The sequence below is a fragment of the Hyperolius riggenbachi genome, chromosome 3, assembly GCF_040937935.1.
Source record: "Hyperolius riggenbachi isolate aHypRig1 chromosome 3, aHypRig1.pri, whole genome shotgun sequence".
NCBI classification, from domain to species: Eukaryota; Metazoa; Chordata; class Amphibia; order Anura; family Hyperoliidae; genus Hyperolius; species Hyperolius riggenbachi.
Genome location: NC_090648.1, coordinates 135,098,332 through 135,118,796, shown reverse-complemented (window position 1 = coordinate 135,118,796; position 20,465 = coordinate 135,098,332). Strand labels below are relative to the sequence as shown.

General features: G+C 43.2%; 1 protein-coding gene across 1 annotated transcript in view; it reads left to right on the top strand.

Moving 5' to 3' along the window:
* The first annotated feature begins 14,339 nt into the window (after nt 1–14,339).
* Nucleotides 14,340–20,465, top strand: part of LOC137561159 (protein starmaker-like) — a 31,527-nt gene continuing 25,401 nt past the window's right edge. Inside the window, exon 1 of the mRNA XM_068272413.1 lies at nt 14,340–14,394. The gene's annotated coding sequence lies outside the window, so the exon portion shown is untranslated. The remainder of the gene's footprint in view (nt 14,395–20,465) is intronic.

Sequence of the window (20,465 nt, the reverse complement as noted above, 5' to 3'; positions counted from 1 at the left end):
GTTGCCTCCGAGGCTCTGCGCTGAAATGTTTTTTATATATCCCACATTGAAACAATACCTTCTTTTTTACTGTAGCTGGCAACGGCAATTCATAAAGCAATGAACAAGTGGCAGAGCTTTCTGAAAGGGCGAACGATCGTTTCCATCACGTAAACTACAATATACTCGGGATGCGCTCTTGGCGGTTACTGATGTAGGTACGAGATGGCAACTCGCCTTGAATTTGGTTGAGTGTATTTACAGATGAGAAAGGCCTGCGTTATAGAATTTTACAGACTTTTATTACTTTGCTGTCTGCCACTTTATATTTCCTTGTCCTTTGTGAGGAGAATCATATTGAAGGCTTTGTTATGTTGGCCACAGGGAATTATGTACCTACAGTATTTAAAATGGACTGTTTTGTCAGCAGCATGAAGTCTCCGTGGATTAAAGCCATCCTCTCCGATGTCAGGTTCAAGTTTCGGTTCTGTAGATAATATTTAGAGGAATAAATCAGATTCATTCGTTTGTAGGCAGGTTTCTCTAGATCTCTAGGGCGACGCTTGCGTTTTTGGCTATTTTGCTCTGCATTATAACCGCTCTGTATTTTAATCCCATTTTTGGGCTGTAATAACTTTTCTCCGTCTATCTTTAACTCGTGCTATTTTATTAGGCCAGGCAATCTAGTAAAATCCGGTTTTCTGACTTAAAGGAAATCTCTCAGGTCCGCATGAAAACTGGACTCCCGGCAGACAGTAAGGGTAGGAACACACTAGGCAGAATTACATGTAAAACGCATATGCGATTCTGCCTAGTGTGTTCCTACCCTAAAATGTATATTATATACAGTATATGTGAAATTTATTTACATACTAAAATATGTTGAAAACAGTTCAGATTCAGATAGCGCAGCCATACAGCGCAGCCTGTGCCCTCATCTTTCCTTCTCCATCTGAACAAGATGGCCACCCTAGACAAAGTCCCTCTCCAGCTTGCTGATTGCACACAGTGTAAAAAAATCACACCATTTCCTTCCTCCTGTACAGTGGCATAACTCCTGGGATTGGCAGGGAGGGGCCCCCCTTCCTGTCCTCTATCGGCACATTGTGGTGGTGCGGAGTTTCACCTTTTCCAGAACCAAGTCCACTCTATTCTCCTCCACTGCAGCCACTAGCTCTCCTCTGCCTCTGCCTTGGTCTTCCTTACACGCACCAAATCAAATAGCATAAACTTGCCACGGATCACTACACACGGACCGCATATAAGCAAAAATAGAAATTGTTGGTTAGTGAAAGCTTCTTGTAGTAGAAAAACTCAGCTTGATAGCATACTAGTAAAGCTGTTGGCTTTGGTTTGGATTTGTGCCTTTGACCAGAGTTTAAAGTGAACCGAGCATCATTTTTAACACCCAGGGCAGCTCTATAGCAAATTAAAAATGCATTCTTAAAATGTGGTTTATTATTAAAAAAAAAAATTCAATTTACCTCATTTTTTTACATCTAAGGGTTAAAATAGCCACTTTGTCCGTCTGCAAAGGACCTGTGGTCGCTGAGAGCAGGAGATTGTGGAACACAGATAAGAAATCACCTCATTAGACTTAATTGACCACAAACAAACCCCCATTGTACTTCAAACAGAAAACATCAGTTACAGTTGAAGAATTTCACACCTAGCCTGGACAATCCTAGTTGTAAAACAGCAGGGGTTGAGCTTCTGAACAATGGCAGCCCTTGCAGCTATTTGAAGCCAGGAGCTGCTTAGTTTACTTTAAATCCCAGCTCAAGCCAGTAAGTAATAGAGTAAGGAGTCTTTAGGCAAGATTTCCTTTTGAGCCTGGTTGCCTGTGGAGTGTGCCCTAAGTGGCTGCAGCCCTGAAGCGCTTTGAGTCCGCCAGGAGAAAAGCACAATATAGCTATTCTGTGTCTTGTCTATTTACTTAATTGTTCTTTTTAAAACATTTAAAAATAATACAATAACATTGCCCTCAAGACTCACCTTTTCATGCATCCTTACCACCCCACGCATCAGAACCATAGCACCTTGTGCTGAGTTCTGATTCAACAGAATACTGTGTCTCTACCCCAGCCTGTTGATTGTAAGCCTCTGGCACAGCCCTCCCACTAGTGTCTCCAGCTTGGTTATGCAACCTCACTGTCGGAAACCCTTCACACGGGCTAGAAGGGACCTCATCTATCTTTATCAAAGGTGTTGAACTATTGATACCAAAGACATTCAACCCCACTGCATAATCTTGTTTCTTGTACTGTGCCTCCTGTACGTCTTAACTAGGGCTGCTCAAATCCAGATCCGCGAGATACCCGGATAGTTGCTATCCGGATATCTCCCAGTAAACCTGGCCCACCCCGCACAGGTAACTGGGAGATAACCGGATAGAATTATCCGGATGTCTCCCGGATACAAATTTGAGCAGCCCTGGTCTTAACGCGTTAGCTCCATTTATCTAATACACGGCACTGCATAATATGTTGTTGCTTTATAAATACAATAAATAATAACAATAAATACATTCCCACTTCTCTATCACAGGGTTTTTCACCTAAAAACCACAGCAATTTTCACATTTAAGGGAGGCAAGGGTTAATGGGCTTAATGGGGGTATAATTTATTTTAAAAAAACCTCACTGATGCTGATTAGTCACTAATGCTGTGTTAGTTATCTGAGATCCTCTCACGAGTGATCTCAGTAACTGTAACAGCATAGAGACTGATGCAAAGTTTACACACATTCTGCATGAATTAGCACCGTCATTGGCTTTGTGAACACATGTACACATCAGCCAATCACGGACCAGCGGGTGCCCGACGCGTATGCACATCCGCGTGCACGCGAACGCGCACGCGATCGCGATCACGCACAGCAGCAACATAAACAGGAGTTGCCTATCTACGCCCCTGTGACTCAGGTGAAGTTTAAAGGGGCGTAGATAAGCATGGCAGAGGTTGTTAAGTGGTTAAGTAAAATACCACTGATTACAAATCCACTGAATAACCCCCAATTATGCATTGTTCAGTTATGGACTTAGTGATTTGCCCTCCAATAAGTTTTAGACGTACAGTAGGTGGCGCTATGGGGTACTTGGTTTGTAAGGTTTAATTTAACCCCTACTGCTGCTTCAAGGTGGACGTACCCAACTTCCTCCACCACAATAAACAAATATGAATACAGTTTCAAAGTAGTGTTGGGTCTTGAGGGTTAAATATCACTTTTAAAAAAAAACAAAACGTAAAATAAGATACCGTATTTAGAACGAGATAAAAATGCTACAGTGCATAAAAATATAGTATGTAATAAATAATATATTTGAATGCACATATAGCATTGTTATCTCGCTCTAAATAGCATATTTTACCTTTTTGAAAAATAAAAGTGATATTAACCCTTAAAATCCAGCTCTACTTCAGAATTGTATTGTATACTGATTTGCTCTCCATCCAAAGCAATCTGAACACCCAGTGCCTGATTACTTGGTATACGTATGCTGTCCTAACAGCAACTTGTGCATGCATTCTGCACTCTTCTGCCTTGTCCCAGCTACAGTGAAAGGCTTCCCCAATGACTCTCTTTGCTCCTTCTGAACCCCCCTATCATTGCCTCACTGTGCCCACTGCTTCAGACATCACCAAGCTGCTACGATTGGCCAGCTCTCACTATTTCTGGCCATGTGATATGGGTGACAGTGTTAGTTTTGCTGGTGTAGCCATTCCAGTGATATATCTGTAACCTGGGGCCTCGTGTCATGTGTGAAGAGAATATATGTTTCCTGCCAGTGACAATCAGTTTCATTTGCATATCATCACTGTAATGACAGTTGGAAGCATAGCAAGAATTTCAAGAGAACCAACAGTCATTCTCACATACAGGTTGAGACTGAATAGTACATTCTCGTATGCAAAAATCTCCGCTATGTTGATCATAATGGTGACTGGACTACTCCCATTATGATCAACAACAGCACTTAGAAGCCTTCAAATGTGATCCCAACTACAGAACCTACTGCACCTGATGATTGCGGTGTCCTTGGTGTGTTATAATACTAGTTTGGGTAAACAGGGGATTTTAGGTACATTCTGCACTTAAAGAGGAACTTTCGTGAAAAGGGGAAATGAGTGCTATTTGCCATGTAATTTGTTCCTATTATTTGATATGTGCACAATCAGTCTGCACATAATCATCTTAACTGCTGGGAGACATAAAAAAAAACAACAAAAAACAGACCGCACCCACTGCCAATATATATAACCACACCCACTAACAATGCAATTTTTCTTTATAGATATGCATATGCACGGAGGGAGATACTAGCTGCTTGGTAATTGGAAATAGCCATTATTTCCCACAATGCAATGAGGTTCACAGACAGAAAACTCAGGATCTAGGTCCTGACATCACACTGTGGGAGGGGTTTCACCACAATATTCGCCATACAGACCTATATACTGATCTACACTGCGCAGTAAGTAAAAATTTCTATTGTGCAGGCGCAGAATGCTCCTGGCAACGTGAGTGTGATAGAGGAGGCACGCATGTACTTGCTGTGTCGCCCCGCTTAGGAAGGGAAAACGGAGCAGCGAGTAATGATGGCGAGGGACCAAAAAGACTTCAGGGGGCTGGAAGAAGCCCCAGGTAAGTAAATGGCCACTATTCTTTTCTCTTAACATTTCCTTGAAAGTGACCCTGTAGTGAGAGGGATAGGTGGCCCACATATATTTCTTTTACAAAGTGCATATTACATGGCTGTCCTGCTGCGGAACAGGCAAAAATGGCGCACAGAGCCAACAGTATAAAAAGGACGCATGAGTAATTAACATAAAACAATATTTATCGTTTTATATCTTTAAAAACTTTAGGCAGCGGGGGTCGGGGGAGAGGCAGCGGGACAGGCAGTAGGGTGCAGGGAGTAGGATTAGGCGGAGGATGGCAGAGGGATACATTACCAAGTCCCGGCCGGCGATCGCTCCTTCACTTCTTCTGTTAGTTTTCAGGAGTCCTGCATCCAGCCAATCACCATGTGGCTTCAGTTTCCGCATGCTAATTGGCTGGATGAGGACTCCTGCAAGCTATGAAGTGAAGGAGCGATTGCTGGCCGGGACATGGTAATGTATACTAATGCTACCTAATCCTCCCTCCACCTAATCCTACTCCCTCCGCCCCGCTGCCTAGTGTCCCGCTGCCCCCCCCCCCCCCCCCCCCGACCACCGCTGCCTCACTAGCCCCCCTGCAACGGCGCACCGTTCTGCTAATAAATCTTTTATAAAACGTTATTTACCATTTCAATGTATTTACATTAAAACAGTAAATGGCGTTTTATGATCGGCAGAACGGTGCACCATTATTCACATTTTTAACTGTACCCGTCCTGATGATCTTTCTGGCTTTAGTAGAGTTTGAATCACATACCTGAAACAAGCGTGGCGTGTGGTCAGAGTTTAGTCAAAGCATACTTAGTCTGGGTCAGTGGCTTAAAGTATTGGAGGCACAAGATCAGCAAGAAAGCCAGGAAATTTACATTGTTTAAAAGGAAATACATTTGACAATCTCTATATCCCTTTCATTATAGGGTCAATTCAACACCTAGGGGAAAAAAAAGAAAGGTATACAATTTTAAAACACTAAATTATATAAGAACCCATAGTAGTATGTATTGTATGCAGTAGACACTACTAGGTGTGTTGTGGGGATACTGTGTGCTAATAAAGCATACTATATTACTTTATTGACTTTACATATAAAATTGAATAAACCATCAATAAAGATGGCCCTGTGAGGTTTTTGCACTTATAAAGAACAATATATTGGTTACAGCAGTAACTAAATCAGTACAAATAGGAAGAGACAGAGTATGGGAGTTTATGCGATATCCTAATGTGTTTTGTACTTTAATATATGCTTCCCAACAGGGTACAGCAGACACATTCAAATAAACAGAGAGAGTACAGTTAAAGGCCAAAATAATTAACCATATTTTTTTTTACCATATACATCTATTACTAATAGGTAGACATAAACTGCATAAATAAAAAAGGGCAAGATTGAAGAGAAAGTAGAAGATCATAAATCATTGAATTATGCTGTTAGGTGTGAGTCTTATAGATCCACATAACTCATAATTATTTACTTTTATAAAAACACAATCACTCACAGCGGTGCAATAAATCAGTAATGGTTGTCAATTACAAACTGGAGTAAATAATCACAAAAAGCATGATACAGGATGGAAAAGGACTCACATTTAACAGCTTCACAATCTGTGTTGAGGGAACATAGGAAGATGTCAGTAAGAGCCAGTGTCTGGAGGTGTTGGACATAACTTTACCACTCCTCTATATTAAGCTACATACACATGAGGCACGAATGTCTGCAGTTGCATGGAGACAAGCAACAGTTGAAAGTCTCCAGCAACGACAGTTGTATACAAGCAACGATTGTATACACGCGGCAACAACCTGTCTGCAACATAGTGGAAACTGTTGCTCAGCGACTTCCGTCGCAGGTTCAATGAACTGTCGGACTCACAAGAGTTGCTAGAGACTAGCATACACACGACCGCACCGACTTGAGACTAGGGACGGTTGCTGCAACAGCTGTTGCTGGGGATTGAACAAGTCAATCGCCTGGAGACAGCTCTGATTAGCAACAGTTGCTTGCGCGCGCCTCATACACACGGAGGACCTGTTGCCGCAACATGCGCGCGCCATGTGTTTCTAGCGACAGTTGTAGCCCGTGTGTATGGGCCTTATGACTTGAGTACGGTAAGTAGAATGACCACACACAGGAATGGAGTAGAAAGGCAAAGGCATGGAGAGGATGACCGCATGATAGTAATAAAACAAACATATTTCAAACAGAAAATTAGCAATGGCAGCCTCCATATTTCTTTTAATGAAGGTTTCCTTTAATCAAAGCTGGTGCTTCAACAGAGGCAATTCCCCAGGTCCAAATGCCAAGACAGGGCCTGCAGAATTTATAACCGTGACCACCTGGTTCAGTGGAGAACCTGGCTGGGGCTAGCCTGCCTGCATTCCCCATCCCAATTCAGCTGGCCTGGCGTATGTCCCCCTCTGGATTATGTATGTCACACAGGTTGCACTATTTGCACAATGTGTTCTACTTAAAGGGAATTGAGAAACAAGTCAAATGACTTGGGGCTATATGAGCAGCTCCCATAGGTAACCAATGGTGCTCCCCCTAAACCCTGGCCCACCGATGGCATATAGTGTTACAAACCTCCCTAATGGGGAAGTTCAATGTAATTTGCTTTTTTTTTTTTCGGTGTGCATTTGCCATTAACTTGAGTAAGTAACATGAAAATTGCCATGCTCTGCTTATGCATAGCTATTTTAATGTATATTCTTGAATATGCTCCTTTATCACCAGTACATTAAAAAAAGGGGGCCTGGTGTTTATTTTTGCCCAGGGCCCCACTTTTCCTAAAATGGTCCATGCTTAGAGGAATATGCAAGTGCAGGAGCAGTCCTTGTGGTAGCAGTGGAACCCAGAGCTGTGGGGGACCCCAACTGTTTATCCTCCCTTCAATATAGCTTCACCCCCTCCTCCTTTGGGTGACTTATGGAAGTTTTACTGTGGGGCACCATGGTTTGTGGTCATGCCCCGCCCTATCCCTGCCTTCAATAATACTTATTATTGTTTAGCACTAACACATCGTAAATTGCTTTACAGAGTATCTTCAACTAATAAAATGAGTCCCTGTCTCAGGGGAACTAATATTCCAATGTATTCATACTGATATGATATGCACTGAAATGCTCATAGGCTTGAAGGAGTGTTTATTTATCTTTGTATGTGTCAGAGTGGTGCAACTAAAAATATTGAATTAAAAAAATGTTTGGTTTGGGTCCGCTTTAAAGGGAATTGAGAAACAAGTCAAATTAAAAATAAAATGTATGCTGAACCGAGTGAGAGAAGTACACACATCTATGAACTACAGCTTCAGGCATGCATAGACTGCTCTGCTTCCACGTCTCCCATCTGGAAAGCCCTACACGGACTATCTGCTTCAGGATCAGTTTCAAGAGTCTGTGCCTGGCCTACAAATCTGTGTACATGACCTGCCCAACCTACATCTCTGAGCTTGTTCACAGGTATATACACGCCCGCCCCATCAGGTCCTCCAATGATCTCCACCCTGAGCATTTCTCACTCGCATGCGTACCTTTCTCAAGAGCCGTCCCCACCCTATGGAACTCCCTCCCATCCCCCTCAGACACACCCCTTTCTTCAACACCTTTAAGCAAGCCCTCAAGGGGCATAAGTCACCCAAAGGAGGAGGGGGTGAAGCTATATTGAAGGGAGGATAAACAGTCGGGGTCCCCCACAGCTCTGGGTTCCACTGCTACCACAAGGACTGCTCCTGCACTTGCGTATGCCTCTAGGCATGGACCATTTTAGGAAAAGTGGGGCCCTGGCGAAAAAATAAACACCAGGCCCCCTGGTGTTTATCACCACGCACTGGTGATAAAGGAGCATATTCAGGAATATATATATATATATATACATATATATATATATATATATATATATATATATATATATATATATATATATATATATATATATATCCCCTTCTTGTGAACAGACCTCCACTTTCATCTGAGATTGCAGCTCTTGGAAGAGTAAGTTTGCAGATCTCATTGCCGCTCTTGTTCATGCAACCTGAACATACAAGAGCAGTATCCTTTTATAAACTAGCCAGCTAGCACAGCTTGGCTTGATGTTAGCGATGTCTCTGGCAGTGCAACCAGAGGAAGTAACCATGACAGCTAACTGAAACAACCTGTCTTCAGTACAGGAGTGACATTTTATTCCCTCGCGCTGCCCGCTTCCTCTATACTCACCCTCCCAATTTAGCACCTTTTCTGTTGTCAGACAATGCCAGGTCTTTGCGTTAAGATGCTACAAGTACATCAGGTAACAGATTTCCTACCCCCTGCCTCTTGCATAATCTCTCTGACAATGTCTCCTTTTCTCAGCTGCAGTGGGAGCTATAGTGGGAAATGTTAATATCCTGCACCTTTGCCTCTGTTGGAGAAGTATCCGTGTAGATGCCAGGGAGAAATAATGATATTATTTAGCAAATGTTGGCACTCAATCCTTTTTACCCTCTATTGTGAAGCCAATTTATGTGATGTTCTAGATAGGTTCCTGGAGCCCAGGGGAGATTTGTTTATTAATATTCAAGCCAAGTGCTTGGGAGGTTGGCACGTGGAGGTAGAGTGTTTTGCCTCCAGGTCTGTTGCAGGAATTAGGGCTCACAGAGGCAGCCAAAATCCTGCTCAGATCACCTTGGCTCAATCTTTACATGTTTGGGTCTTTACCTTTGTTGGTTGTGTTGCGTTTCGTATCTCCTTATGTACAAGGTGTAGCTCTTACTTGTGCACTGCTGAGAAACGAGTCATTGCTGTAGTTATGGCTGATAGTCTTGGAGTTCTGTTATTCCGTGCACCTGCACAGAACTCAGTGGAGATCGCCATGTAGAGGCTGTTAGACTAAAAACTACAGTTGGATCGGCAGGTAACTGCTGCCTGCAGTTGTTTACAGAAGTTGATGGAGTTCTCAAATTCTGCTGGTGGCCTGAGAGAAGTTTCCAGTCTTTCCTTCACAAATGTGCAGATGCCAATTATACAGCACAGGTGAAAAGGATCTGGAAATGATATTGTGCGCTTGAAAATACTCAGACTTGCTCTTAACTGCAATGACTGTGATGCTGGGTACACACTTTGAGAGTTTCTGGCAGATTTACTGTCCGATCGATTATTTCCAACATGTCTGATTTGCTTTCCAATTGATTTCCGAGCATTTTGCAATCGATTTCCGTTAACTTCAATTAGAAAACTATCGGAAAATTATCGGAAATCGATCGGAAAGCAAATCGGACATGTTGGAAATAATCAGTCTCACAGTAAATCGGCCAGAAAATCTCATAGTGTGTACCCAGCATAAGAAGGAAAACACTGGGAATATGTTTTAACTGTCCCTCTTTTTGAGGGACAGTCCTCATGTTTGAACCAAACCCCTCCTTACTGCACAGTTGCCCCTCTTTCTGGTCTTTTATAACTTATGTAAGTGTGTGTTAATTTTATTTGCAAACTTTAAATATGTGTTTTCCTCATTTATCAGTATTCCTTTTTGTCAATTGTGACCATTGCAGGCAGCTGTGGATGTAAGAAAATGCACCTTTTTCTTACCAATTCTGCACGCTTTGCATGACAAGAAGATTGCTATTTATTTTTCTAATAGAGAGGTAGCTAACCAGGTCTGTGGAAACAGGTTATTCCTGCATATTAGCCAAATGGAGAAAAAGAGAGACAAGCTGGTATCTAGAGAGAGCTTGCTGGAGGATGCTTTCTTTGGTGTTGGAGTTATGACAGCATCTTTAAATGAGGAAGGGAAAGTGTGATAGGAAAGAGGACAGCTAAAAACAGAAGTTAAGGCAAGTGTGAGAGAGGATGAGAAGTGTGGTACGAGAACAGAATCTATGGAACAGGTAATAACTTTAGCCTTAGATATTTGATGAGGTAAGGGATGGGGTGAGGTGTTAACAGTGTTGAAGGACAGTGTTCAATGTCATTAGGTTGTTGTAGGCTATTGCTTGAAGTTATGAGAGTGAAATGTTATAAGAGAAAAGAGGTAGGACAATTTTGCTTCTGGCAAAGTAATTTTGGGTATTTTTGGAAATCTCTGCTTAAAGTGAATGTTTACCAATTTAAAAATAAAAAAGTCAGATACTCACCTAAGGAGAGGGAAGGCTCGGTCTTAATGAGCCTTCCCTGTGCCCGGTCCGACGCAGGATCCCCTGTAGCAGTATTCGACCAGTTTGGTCAAATACTGCCACTTCCGCAGGCGAAGGGAGCTTTCGGAAGCCTTCGGGAGCACTCGGGCTCCCGAAGACGGGCCGCTCCATACTACGCATGCACGAGCGCCCTCTATGACGCACTTGCGCGTACGTAGTATGGAGCTGCCCGTCTTCGGAAGCCCGAGTGCTGCCGATGACCGCTGAAGTCCCTGCGGCAGCGGACGCGAACGGGAGAGCCAGCGCAGCACCGAGGGCACCGGGAGAGGAGAGGGAAGGCTCATTAGGACCGAGCCTTCCCTCTCCTTAGGTGAGTATCTGACTTTTTTATTTTTAAATTGGTAACCATTGGCTTTAATTTGCTCTTTTCGTTTGTGCTGTTCAGCCACCGGAGCCTGTTGTTTCAGCAATTCAGTCTGACTAGTATACCAGGGTTGTTGATTGTTAAGCCAAGGCTGCTAGTTTGTAAAATGACTGATATATACAGTATTTCCATGCTTATCCATAGTAGTAGCAGTAAAGTGTTGTACTGTGTTGGCAATCCGTAAAAAGCAGGAGGTTTTGAATTAGGATGATACCATTTATTGGCTGATTCAAAACCCCATGATTATCTGCCTCCAGTGATAATCCTGCAAAGGCATGTTATACACCATCAGCCCCCTGAGGAGGCTGAAAAGATCCCGATAAACATGTTGGGTGCATGTGAGCAGTGTATTATTGGCTCCTTGACATAGGAGCACTTTGGCTGGACAAGTCTCCCACTTTACTTAATGGATGTTAACCCTTGGCCTCCACTCTGTTATGGATTCATGAGCTACTTTCATTCATGTCATACAGCATTATATTTGTGTACTGTATATGTTATGCCATGCTGTCCTGCCAAGTGACCCTTTAAGGTTCATGGTTCTGTGAGATCATCCACACCTACTATGCTGCACAACAGAATAGCTGTGCCATGGTTCATGGCAGAAAGCCCTGTGAGGCCTTGTTCACAGTGCGATCGGCTCGCGTATCTGTCCGCGGGGGCTTTTTTTTCCAGGTTTTTTTAAGCATTTTCTGGTGATTTTCTGCGCGTTCACTCGTTTTTGTGGGCGTTTTTGTAAGTGCTTTTGCTAAGCGCTTCCGTCTTTTGATCCGGAAAAAATAAATACAATGTATTTAAAAAAACAAAACGCTCAAACAATCGATTGCCAAAGTGATTTTGTGAGCGTTTTGCATTTTTCCTATACCTTCCATTGAAGCAAATCACCTCAATAATGGCCCAAGCACCGCTTTTCAAACAAACCGCTCTAATATGAACTCTCTCATATAGAATCATTGCACAAGCGCTTTCAGGGCAATTTTGAAAATCGCCTGTGCTTAAAATTTTTACAAAAACACTTATAATGTGATCAAAGCCTTAATGAGCACCTATTTAACTATCTAACTTGGGTCTAGGGTGGCCTTTTCTGAACTTCATGCAAGAACATTTTTCTGATGGAGTGGATTGTATTTTTTATGACACCAAAAATGGAATTTATAGGCAGCAGTATCCGGCATCAGAATTTATATGACCTTATACTGTGTTTTGGCACCTTAGGTTTTTGTACGGCCAAATTCAAATACCTCGGCATGTCCATCGTATGTCATTATAACAACACTGTCTATGCCTTTACATACTGGAGGAAGTATGGCTATATATTCTCCTGAAACCCCTGGGTGCTTGAATTGTACATTCAAAGAACTCAGCATTTTTGATCCATCTGCTTTGAAATGTTTATATGATACTTATACAGCATTTCAGATTGGTCTCTCATCGACGACGTATACCTTCCATAATAAACAATTTTTTTTCTTGTGTTGCAGCATGCCCTCCCCCCGTAGAATGTAGTATACATATATTTTAGCCTGGGACTTAGGGCTCGATTTACTAAGTGTAATGAGCTCCACAACGTGCGTTCTAACTTCACTAGCGTTAATTAACGTAATAGCGGCCGCGCTAGCGAAGTATCGCGTTCAGACTACAAGCACATCACGCGGCAGTTAGAAGGATCGAGCACACCCGCTATGCTGATAGGACCGCTCATAGCATGCACATGCTAAAATTAATCCACGCTGTGTGAGTGTGTTACATTTAGTGAATCATGCTCTTAATGTGCAAATGTTATACCCATCCTTGATCCTTGGGCTAGTTGGTTGTTGGTTGTTTGAAAATGTGTCTGGGCATCGACTGCCATTTTGCTTTTTTGGGTGTTTTTTTATCTATTTATTTGTATCCTTTGCTACAGTAGCAGCTTGTGCTGGTTTTAGGTTCTGTAGCAGCTGTTTAGTATTAGTTGGTACCAGACTATATGCTGAACCCAGGTGAAGGTGTATGGCAGACTGCTAGACTTTCAGTGCCAACAATGGTTATTTAGAATAAGAGTCTGCTGCAGGCTTTCTCAACCAGGGTTCCCTGGAACTACAGGGTTCCTTTGCAGGGTTTTCTGGCTTTTTACCCTCCCGTGACAGTGGGGAGCTGAGGAAGTTTCAGAAGTACCTCTTTGGCTCCTCAGTGTCCTCTTAATTCATTGCATGCTTGCCCCAAATTTGGTAGGGGTGGAATATAATAGAGCACACTATAATAGGGGGATGGTACGGTATTAAGAAGCACTGAACTGGAGGTCATAAAAATAAGGAGCACGTTAATAAAAAGCATTAGAATAGGGAGGCAGTATAATGAGCGGCACCAGCATAAGGGGTAGTGTAACAAAGAGTACTGTTATGAGGAACACTATAATTGTGGGGTCTATAGCAAGAAACACTAACGTGTGCTAGGATAATAGGAAAGAAGATACATGGAATGGGGGCTCAACAAGGTTGCTACAATCAACAACCATACCCACTTTAAAAGACCACCCATCCTGCAACATTAATTCACACTCCCCACTAATGCAGGGGTTCCTAGAGATCCCAAAATTATTTGAAGGGTTACCCCAGGGTTAAAAGGTTGGGAGAGGCCGGTCTACTGGGTTCAGTTGTTCCACAATGTTGACTCCATCCTCTCCAACAGTCCAGGCTGGAAATCCTTGGCTGATTTTATTTTATGAAGAATAAGGGGGGGGGGGGGGGGGGAAGAGAGGGGTGACAGACACGTTGTTGCCCCTTCCTGTTACTTAAACCGCCTGACAATAAGTACTTTTTGATGTCTAGCCTCAATCTCCCCACCAAACATAAACCCCTTCCTAATACTTGAAGGGAACCTCTTTTCTGTATAACCGATCCCCATGTTTACAGCCTGCCTGGTCATTTTTCCACCTTCTAAAGAAAAGGACCTTGGCCTTTTGTTCTTGCCAAGTGTGCAGATGGGGGAGATCAATGACGCATGATCTCCTACTCTCTGCTAGAGGCTGTGTACTGGTGAATCATGTTATTTGGCACTGTATTTTCCAGCCCGCACTCATGAAAGGGAGGGGACAGCACAGGTGTGTACATTTAAGGCTTCATGAAGATAAGCAAGATGGTGGTGCCACTGCCAATAAAGAACTATGTGTGTTTCTCAATAGGTACAGACTAACCAGCAAGCTCATGGTGAACCAGAACTCATTGGAGTTTCTCAATACATTTGGTAAGTACAATATATGGCACTTATTTGCACTTGTTTTAGATGTATGCACGATAAAGGAAATACTTAAATGTTTTGCAGAACAATTTGGCTAGAGGTGGGCTTAACACCTCTTTTTGTCCTCCGCCACTCCAAGTACACCTGAGCAACGACTTCTGAGAGGAGAGGTCTGGCCAAGCTGCCACTCAACCATACTCTCCCTCTCTCTCTCAACCCCATTGTACGGATCAATGGGAGGGATATGACACGGCCAGCAGGGAGAGGAGTTGGAATGGGCCACCTTGTCCAAACAAGAGTCAAGCCGACACTTGCGGCTGCAGTTAAAAGACCACCACTGCCTCCCTAACATGTAAGACAAGGTGTTTGGGGTAATCTCTTACCATTAAAACTTATAATATGTGACTAAAGAGAGGGAAAAGGGGTGGGAAGTGGAATAAAGATGGAAGTTGCACATGTAGCATTTATATATGTTGTATGCTCTTTATAATGAAATATATGTTCCTTTAAATAGCAGAATCATGAAAAATTAAAACTAATTACAATTTAACTTAAAAAAAATACATGGACATAGTATTTACAGTTTTACATTTTTTGCCCTCCATAGTTTATTAGGAATGTCAGTTTTGGTGCAGGAATACAAAACATATGTAATTACCTTGTTTAAACCCACTAAGCATACCAATGCCATTACTTCACTCAGCTCTCAATGGGCTTGAAGATTTAATAAGACCTGTGGAAGTTTCAATAATAGGGGCTCTGTGAAGCCATCCTAGCAAAAAGACAGAGTTGAAATAAAAAAGCAGAATTTATTTTGGGTTTCTCTTTTTTCCAGGGAAAGGTCTATAAAACCTGTGACAGGTTTATGGACAGGGAAATATAATGCTGACAAACGACCAACTAATCAAGTGGAACATGTAATAAATCATTAGTGTGTCATTAAACTGTTCCAGAGCTGCATTGAAGGGTCATTACTGTGTCACAATATATCTTCCACCAGCAAACAAAAGCAAGCAGGGCATGTTGGGAATAGGATTACAGGGGAAGCATCTGTCAGTGCTAATTAGGAATTAACCACACTTCTTAATAGCGGGGAAAGTCATAGAGCCCAGCAGTGCTAAGGAGGGAAACAGACTGCTTTCTTGGTGGTATTATTGAGGGGATAGACTGGGGGGGAAATGATCTAAAGGAAGAGGTCATGCATTTTGTGTTAAATGTTCTTGTAGTGGATGTCTATATTTTGCTTGGAGGGGAACTGGCATTTTCCTGAGCTTGTTGCTTTGACAAACATGCCCTTGGTTTGTGGAATCCTGGACTTCCTGTGCTACACTGAAGAGTGATATCACCAAACCATGTTCTGCCCTTCCCCAAACTAAAATGGAGTCACGTCAGGTCAACAATGGTGTCAGCCAAAGTAAGCCATATATATATATAAGGAGTTTTTATTAAAGCTAATGGCTCTGAATTTAATTATTAATCTGTAAATTTTGATGCGCTTCAAAAATGCCTTAAAGAAATGCTATGGCAGGTAAACATAAATATTTTAAAGTGTACCTGAAGGTAAAACAAAAAGTTACAAAGTTAGGTAATTACCTCAGTAGAGGTAAGCCTCTGGGTAATCCAGAGGATTCCTAGATTCTCCTGTAGTCCACCACTTAAAGGGAAGGTCCAAACAAAATAAAAAAACGAGTTTCACTTACCTGGGGCTTCTACCAGCCCCATGCAGCCATCCTGTGCCATTAACATTAACACATACATTTTTACGCATTAGTGGTGCAACGCAATTTACGCATTGAACCAGTAACGCATAAACATGTATGTGTTAATGGTCCTGCACTAGCGGGAATGCGTTAAAACGTACGCAATGCGGCCCGCCGACCTCCGAGGTTGGCAAGCTGCCAGCGGGGGACTGGAGCAGCAGTGAGTGACGAGGGCACAGGACGGCTGCATGGGGCTGGTAGAAGCCCCAGGTAAGTGAAACTCATTTTTTTTATTTTGCTTGGACCTTCCCTTTAAGTGTTGGGTTCCTCTAAACCTATTTGACAAAAGCTTGTTGAATAGGTTTCTTTTGTCAATGTCTGGACTGGGCATGCTTGAGTAAGGTCTGTACATGCCCAGTAAAATGCACTTGCGCATGGCTTTTGTCTTCTGTGCATGAACACTTCATTCTACTGGGCATGTGTGAACCTTCCTTGTGCATGTCCAGTCTGGATACAGTTGTTCATGGTGGGAGCACCGCCAGAAGAGAAGAGGGAACCTGCACTGCAACAGTGGGCTCACAAGGATCCAGGAAGCCTAAGGACCATCTATAGGGTTCCAACTACTTAACCCTCCTGGCGTAACATGATTTTTTAAAATCATGTAGCGAGCCCAGGGCTCGCTACATGATAGCAGCCGCTATGCAGCGGAATTCCCCCGCCCGCTTCGATCAAGAAATCCCGTTCAAAGAACGGGATTTCCTGGAGGGCTTCCCCTGTCGCCATGGCGACAGGCAGTATGACGTCACCGACGTCATTGGGACTCCTGATCCACCCCTCAGTGCTGCCTGGCACTGATTGGCCAGACAGCGCACGGGGTCTGGGGGGGGGGTGGTGCGGTGAGCGGCGGCTAATCGGCGCGGAGCAGCGGCGATCGGAGTGCACACGCAGCTAGCAAAGTGCTAGCTGTGTGTTGTAAAAGAAAAATTATGCAAATTTGAGAAATCCTCCTGCGCAGCTTACCCCGAACATTACCGCCAGGAAGGTTAAGCAAGTTTACCCATAATAGGTTTGCTTTGAAATCACTAAAGCCATCTTCCAGGGTGGATTATATAGATCTGTAAATTTAGTAGGCCATAGGTAATAGTGACTCTACACTTTTTGTTGCCTAACGCAACCTTTAAAATGAGGCAACTACCCACTGTTAGGGAAATGATTCCTCAACACCACCTTTTTCCAGGCACACAAATTTATACTGGGGAGATATGAGAGAGCACAGAGTAAAACCAATAGTAAGAATCTCACTATAAACAAAAAATATTGTTATTGAACTTTAATATATTGATCACTTTGGGGCCTGTCAAAATTGTCACATACTGCTGCCCACCTTACTTCATGGTAGGTACCTGGCTGGCTATAGGTGTGCTCCATAACTTAACTATGTACTCTGTAACATAATAAACTCAAGAAGACTATTAGATTATGCCATCAAGCCAGCCACACACAGATCAGTAGATGCTTGATCAAGCTAGCAATTGATTATGATTATTGGTTAGATTTCACCAGAACTGCTGCACCCATGATTGTGGTACCGGTGGATGCAAAAAAAAGCTATGTAGCCTATAATGTTCTGCTCCACTGGGCTGGTGGGGGTCAATAGATCACTTGGTGATTGAAGAAGGTTATTGACTCTGCCAAATAATCCATAAAAAATATTTCCACCTTTACCATCGCAATGTGATAAAGCTACCCAGCCATGCATTTACACCTGCTTTATTTGCTAACTTTGCTGCCTAATAAAGTCAAACACTCAGGGCCAGGTTTCTGCAAAAGGCACTCAGGGCATGACTGAGGTACACATAGGGTGAACTGAAGATATAATTCATACTAGCCGACCCGCGGCGTAGCATACGCCGCATAAGAGGGTAGTGGGCAGGAAGGGGGTATTGGGCACAGTGGCGGGGAGGGGGGTTGGACCCCCCCTCAACTGGGTCCCCCATGTGTGCTCTACCTCCAGCTTAAGCTCAGCAAGGAAACCCCCCCCCCCTCACCTGGGTCCTCCATGTGTGCTCCCCCTCCTGCTTAAGCACAGTAGCAGCCGCCACTATTAGTAAGAGGCAGCGGGCGGGGATGACTCACCTCTTCCGTGTTCCATCTTGCGTTCCACTGTCGTCACTTCCTGCAATACCGCACTCTCTATTGGTGTAATTTGCCTTTTTAAAACAGAAGGAAATCTGCAATAATTCAGCTATAAGTGAACATTTGTGGTTACCCACAATGCACTGCTACTAAATATGCAAATTGCCCCTTTTCCCCCTTGATAAGCCAAGCAAGCATCCAGAGCCGCTGGTGTATAGCAAGCATATAGCTTTACATTTTACACAGTCATATCAAACCCACACGTAGACAGCCTGTTTCAGACTTTTGGTCCTCATCAATACATGGAAGGGATTGATAAGGCTGTATGAGATAGGGCTTGGACCAGTACAACAGAGTAACCAAGCAGCTCAGGGTGACCCAAACCACTCGGAATGTATAGGGGGATAAACGGACCAAAAAGACCTCCTACTAAAAAAAGCAAAGCTTGGTGTAATTTGCCTTCCTAAAAAAAGAAGGAAATATGCAATAGTTCAGCTATAAGTGAACATTTGTGGTTACCCACAATGCACTGCTCCTAAATATGCAAATAATTCCTTTTCACCCTTAGTAAGCCAAGCAAGCATCCAGATCCACTGGTGTATAGCAAGCCTATAGCTTTAAATTTTACACAGCCATATCAAACCCACGTGTGAGAGCTTGTTTCAGACTTTTGGTCCTCATCTGTACATGGCAAGGATTGATATGGCTGTATGAGATAGGGCTTGGACCAGTACAACAGAGTAACCAAGCAGCTCAGGGTGACCCAAACCACTCGGAATATATAGGTGGATAAAAGGGACCAAAAAGACCTTCTACTAAAAAAATCAAAGCTTGGTGTAATTTGCCTTCTTAAAACAGAAGCAAATCTGCAATAATTCAGCTATAAGTGAACATTTGTGATTACCCACAATACACCGCTACCAAATATGCAAATTATTCATTTTCATCCTTGGTAAGTCAAGCAAGCCTATAGCTTTAAGTTTTACACAGTCATATCAAACCCACATGTGATAGGCTATTTCAGACATTTGGTCCTCATCAGTACATAGCAGGGATTGATAAGGCTGTATGAGATAGGGCTTGGACCAGTACAACAGAGTAACCAAGCAGCTCAGGGTGACCCAAACTACTAAGAATGTATAAGAGGAGAAAAGAGATCAAAAAGCCCTACTACTAAAAAAAGCAAAGCTTGGTGTAATTTTCCTTCTTAAAACAGAAGCAAATCTGCAATAATTCAGCTATAAGTGAACATTGGTGGTTGCCCACAATGCACTGCTACTGAATATGCAAATTATCCCTCTTTGCCCGTGGTTTGATATGACACTACTTCTTCTTCTTGCTTGGACCAGCCCCTTCTTCTTGCTTGGACCGGCCCTGGGGGCGGGGCGCTACTTCTTCTTCTTGCTTGAAGGTTGAGGCACTTACTTTATTATATATATAGATGGTGTGGAGTTGCACATGGAAAAAGGGGGCTGCTGCATATAGAAGTGAATGTATACTAATAGTGTAGAAAAGGTGCATATGAGAGGAGGTAGATGCTGCTCATGGGTGTCTCTTATACAAGGAATGCTAAATACTAGAGCTGCACAGGGGAGACAGCACAGGGAAGACAGCGGTTTCTAGAGGCGGTAGTGTGAGGTTGCTGCACCTAAAAGAGGGGGCTGCACTGCACTATTTGGGCTGAAGCTATTTATGCCTGATAATGAACGCCTCGGCCATTAATTTGGCTGTCCCCGCCGAGCGACCGGTGCTCAGTTAGCGATCTGCCCAGCAGATCAACTCAGCCGAGCGGCGGCCAATTGCTATGGGCACTCTGCTTGCGCTGCTTGCCCACCTGCTGTGTGACACCATGTCTGCATTTCTCCGTGCCCTCCCTCATTCCCCGCATAGCAACAGAGCGCATCATCAGCTGTACAGCAGACTTTGCCTCTTCACAGCCTAGGCAATCCCCGCCTCTCCGCATAACAACAGAATGCGTCATCAGCTGTACTGCTAACTCCACCTCTGTACAGTCTTCTCCAGTCCCTGATGGGCAACATCAGTCAGCCTGTGTGTACAGCCTTTAGCGGGACACATGTATCCATCCAACCATGTATATCTTAAAAATATTTTAAATTTAATTTTTAAGAAAATTTTTGAACAACAAACTACCATTGATGTTAAACGATGTTCAGAGATGGCAGACTACCTGCGACAATCATTCGTTTTGAACAGCCGTCATGACGGATCCCGCCGTGTAAG